The sequence below is a fragment of the Atta colombica genome, unplaced genomic scaffold (genome assembly GCF_001594045.1).
Source record: "Atta colombica isolate Treedump-2 unplaced genomic scaffold, Acol1.0 scaffold96, whole genome shotgun sequence".
Classification (NCBI taxonomy): domain Eukaryota; kingdom Metazoa; phylum Arthropoda; class Insecta; order Hymenoptera; family Formicidae; genus Atta; species Atta colombica.
In genome coordinates this window covers 1,840,441-1,846,094 of record NW_017259590.1, presented here as the reverse complement: position 1 = coordinate 1,846,094, position 5,654 = coordinate 1,840,441, and positions in this window count along the sequence as shown.

Here is a 5,654-nt window from a genome sequence, read left to right as displayed (position 1 = left end):
TCTCTCTCTCTCTCTCTCTCTCTCTCTCTCTCTCTCTCTCTCTCTCTCTCTCTCCATTCCTCTCTCTCTCTCTCTCTCTCTCTCACACACTCATTCACTCACTCACTCACTCACTCACTTACTCAACTAGTCATTCTCTCTTTCTTCTTTTCCTTTTTTTACAAAGAAAAGTAATTTTGCGAACCTTCGAAAGCTTAGCTTACATGGCGATTTAAAATCTTTAATTCGCGTATGTTCGCGAACAAAAGAGATTTAAATTTCAGATCAGCCGCGTACGCGTGCTTTTGTTCGCGCGTTCAAGTTTCGTAAAAAGAAGAATTGGCGGTGAACTAACGGAACAAAGAAAAAAAGATAATCAGGGAAAGGGCGAAGACAGAATTTCGCGATGGTGTGTCGATTTTTTGGTGAATGAAATATCAATTTTGTAAAGGCTGACGGAAAATTTTTAATTAAACGCCGTTTATTTAAGCAAACGCGCTCGACGAAACACGATTGAAAAGTTAGCCTGACTGTTTTATTATCGCCGCTCTGCTCCGATGCCTTCTAAACTTCTGCCAATTTTCTTTTAACGTATTTAAATATTCGTTTTTATAACGTGATGTGCTTTCCCTCTTATTTCTCGACCATGGAAATGTGCGTTCGTTGAATTTTTCATTGTAGCATTTACAGTTCGAAAGATATTAAATTAGTTCCAGAAAAGAAGCAATATTTAATTATGTTACATTGATTTTCTAATATTTTTATACACAGCATATTTATACAGTTATAAAAAAATTGTAACATTTTCTCCTCTTTAAAAATATATTTGAGTAATATAAGTTTATTAAAAATCTTATATATATCTAATCTTATGTAATATTATTTTTTCCAAATCTCTTTTCGACATCTTTATTTATAGGATACTTTGAATATATATTGTCATATTTTGCATATTTAAAATATTCTGCAACAATATCTTCGATGATAATTAAAATATTGAAATCAAATATTCATGTAAAGTACAAATATCTAAACACACACACACACATACACACACACACACACACACACACACACACACACACACACAGAGCTGATTTAAAAAAGTTGACCGCTCATTTGAAAAAAAATTAATGGTTACGTTCAACAGAAAAAGCAGCTTTACAACTATTGTAAAATTCTTTAATATGATTGATTTATATATTTTGATCCGGTGATAAACTAAGGGCAAGACCAATTATATTAAAAAATTTTTACAATAGTTACAAAGCGGCTTTTGCTGAACGCAATTATTGTTATATTAAACATTTATAGTTTACATTTTCTCATACGGTCATTCTGCAATTGTTGGCGATCCTATGAATAATTATATTATCATAGAAGTATGACAAATAAATTTTGATGTCCGAATGTTCCCAAATCGTACTTGGCAAACTGACATTTTTCTGACATTTTATATAAATGTCAGGCGACTTATAGTCTACATATATCTCTTTTTTTCTCTTCCTCTACATTCGAGAGAGCACTTCTTTTCTTATGATATTTTCCCTGGTAGTTACTTAACTTGAAAATGAGAAACTGATTTGCTGCGATGACTTGTGTTGAAGTAAAATATATTGGGAGTACAAATTAGCTCCAGCTGTTGTGAATGTCATAGTGACAGCTGATTTTGGCGATTTCAGAAAGGTTAAACATCTGCTAATAATATTCAGTTTATATCGCTTTGAATTTCATACAAAAGTCTTGATTTTTACTGTGTTTGAAATGTCGAATTTTGTGTTAACCAAGCAGCATTTGCGGGAGGTTTTGATTTTCTGCTTTAATTGGAAGAAAAGTGCGGCTGAAGCCCATCGAATGGTTGTCGAAGTTTATGGTAACACTGCTCCAACTAATAAATCATGTAGGGAATGATTTCGACGTTTCAAGGATGGAGATTTCAGCATTGAAGACAAGCTTCGCTTTGGACAGCCAAAAAAATTCGAAGACAAAGAATTAGAGGCATTACTCGAAGAAGATCAGAGTCAAACGCAAGAGGAGCTTGCAAAATTATTGGGAGTAACTAAACAAGCCGTTATGATTGAGAGCCATGGGAATGATTCAAAAACAAGGAAATTGGATGCCTTGGAACTTGAACTGAAACCGAGAGACGTTGAAAGGCGATTTTTCACTTGCGAACAGCTGATTCAAAGATAACAGAGAAAAAGTTTTTTCGGATTGTGACTGGAGATGAGAAGTGGATATTCTACGACAATTCCAAGAAAAAAAAATACTACACTAAGTCCGGTCAATCGTTGCCATCGATCTCAATATCAACACCACGGCCGAACATTCGAAGATCATGCTCTGTATCTGGTGGGGTCTTGTTTACTATGAGCTGCTGAAACCTGGCGATTCCATTACGGGCGATCAGTATCGGCTACAATCGATTCGTTTGAACCGTGTATTGCGAGAAAAACGGTCGGAATACGAGCAAAGACGTGATAAAGTTATTCTTCTTCATGACAATGCTCGGCTTCATGTCGCTAAAGTCGTAAAAAAATATTTGGAAACGCTCAAATGGGATGTTTTACCGCACTCGCTGTATTCTTCGGACATTGCTCCTTCTGATTACTGGTTGTTCCGAAGGATGCAGCAAGTCATCGGTTCACTTCTTTCGCAGAAATCGGCGCAGAAAATTGGCTCCAAAATTGAATCACCTCCAAAGACGAATCATTTTTTCGAGATGGAATTCGAAAATTGCCTGAGAGATAGGAAAAAATAGGCAGCGATGGACAATACTTTAATTGATCTGTTCATTCATTTTGTTTTGAAATATTAGATGTACAATTTTGCTTCCGCCGTTTTCCTATAGATGGCTTTAGCGGTAAGTGGTAGTCGAAATAAATAGATTATAGACGTCATACAATAAACTTGGGCATCTGTCAACATAACCCCATAGAAACATTAGTCGATTTGTGTCTGCATCATGAAGTTATTCTCGATTGAAAATGTCAGTTTACGAGCCAAATTCTCGTCATTTGCGGGAGGTTTTAATTTTTTGCTTCAATATGAAGAAATCTGTGGCTGAGGCTCATAAACGAATGCTCTCAAATACTTATAGTGAGGCCGCTATTAGTGAAAGAACGTGTCGTGAGTGGTTTCAATGCGTCAAGAACGGTGATTTTGAAAGTCCAAGGTCATGCTCTGTATTTGGTGGGACCAGCTCGGCGTAGTGTATTATGAACTGTTAAAACCGACTGGAACAATCACAGGCGATCGGTATCGAACGCAATTGATGCGTTTGAGCCGAGCATTGAAAGACAAACGGCCGCAATACAACGAGAGTTGATGACACAATAAAGTGATTTTGCAGCATGACAATGCTCGACCCCATGTTGCGAAAATGGTCAAGACATACTTGGAAACGTTGAAATGGGAAGTCCTACCCCACCCGCCGTATTTTCCAGACGTTGCTTCCTCTGACTATCACTTATTTCGATCAATGGCACACGGCCTGGCTGATTACTTCCGGTCTTATGAAGAAGTAAAAAATTGGATCGATTCGTGGATAGCCTCAAAAGATGACCAGTTTTTTCGACGCGGGATTCGTACGCTACCCGAAAGATGGGAGAAAGTAGTGGCCAGCGATGGACAATACTTTGAATCATAAATGTATAATCAGTTTTTTACAATAAAACCTCGAATTTCGATAAAAAAATGGCGGAAGCAAAGTTGTACACCTAATAAATGCACAAAAAAACGGACCGAACTAATTTGTACTTCCAATACGAATAATTTAATGAATATTTTTAAACACATAATTTTTAAATATATAATTTGAAAAAAGATCTTTAGTTATGTAAAGAGAAAAAGATCAGTATGTGTGTGTGTGTGTGTGTGTGTGTGTGTGTGTGTGTGTGTGTGTGTGTGTGTGTGTGTGTGTGTGTGTGTGTGTTAAAGTTCAAGTTGCCAAAATGTAAGAAATTGTAGGCTGGGCACGTTTGGCATTTATCCAAACGTAAAGCCAAAGTTTTGTGTTCTGTTCGTGCAACGTCCTAACTTGTGTCAATCTACTCTTGCGCGCTGGAGGGTTCTTATTCTTATGCGATGCCTCATGCAAACGTTTCTAATCCGCACATCAAACGAGGCTTATGCCCGTCGGCAAGCAATTTCAAGAGACTTTGGGAGAATCCGCCGCCATATGTGGCATAAGCAAACGCTTAAAATGGCAAATCCTGAGCCGTCTACGAAGTTGGACTAGTTTAGTTTCGCAAAAGCCACACACATCGCCTTCATAATCTCTCGTGACCTATCGCCGTTATGTTTTCTCATCCCGAGAATAATGTCTCGCTCTGACGTTCGTGTATATCGATTGTCCCAAATCTGAAGCTGCAAATTTTGGGCGTCTGCCTTGCTCATTTGCATGCGAGAATTCATTCTATTTATCTTTCTATTTATTATTATATTTTTTTTCATTTCTCTGAATTCTATTACTGCGTTAATATCTGAAATTTTTTAATTAACTGAATTAAAAAATAATGTAAGAAACAAATTACGATGTACTGTATTATTTTGTGTGCATATAAAAAATCGGACACAAATATTTCGTCACGATATTTTCATGGAAAAAAATCAACGTGACAAAAAGTGTGGCCTTTCAATAGCATTGAATTAATAAAAGTTGATGAGAGTCGGTTTGGAACTGTCACTGTCAAATCAGAGATATGATATCGTAAAAAAATAATATCGGCAGGGATGATAGATTGTCTCTCTGATCTAGTTGTGTAAAATTCGGTATGCGATATGTGATTTTACGCGCACGCTTAAAGGTGATCGATTTGGATTTTATTATAAATAATGAAAACATTATTTTTGTATTTTAATACTATTTTATACTTCTAATTCAGTTAAAATTTATGTAAATAATTTATGTAATTTATGTAAATAAAAAGAATAAATTTAAAAAAAATATATTAATTTTAATAATTACAACGAACGCGTAGCTTAAATTTTAGTATGTCGTATATTTGTTATCATGTCAGATAGTTATTTATATATAGTATTTATATATAGTCATATAGTTATTTATATTTTACTTTCAATGAATTTCAATCATTTTGAAGTGTTATTTTAATCGCCATCGTGTATGTACATACAATATGATTTAATATTTGATACGATTTATTGTTTCCATATTGTATATTGAATTATATATATGGTTGTTGGTGGAGATGCAAATTAGTTTCTTTGATGCTGCCAATCATTCGCGCATGTCACTATTAATAATCATGTAAGAATCAGGAATGAACATTGAGAAACCGCCAATTTGCTGAGAGCTTTTCGACGAGCTTAATTTATCGATTAACAAGACGGAAATTGACAGTAATTTATTGCACGGTTACACTTATACGATCTTTAAATTTATTAAATGTTAATATCGTTAATTTTGTAGAAATTAATATTTAAAATATCGGGAAATTATACTTAAAATATTCAATTAGCCATTTTATTACGAGATACTATAGAAAAACTTTTTTTTTCGACTTTCTTTAACTTTATGTAATTAATTGAAACTTGTTCGTATAAAATGAATATACTAATTCAATACCATCACAATCAACTTTTAATTAGCAATTATATCTGACGAAAGAGATAATATTTAGATCAAAATTTTATTGAAAGTTTGCATAATTTTT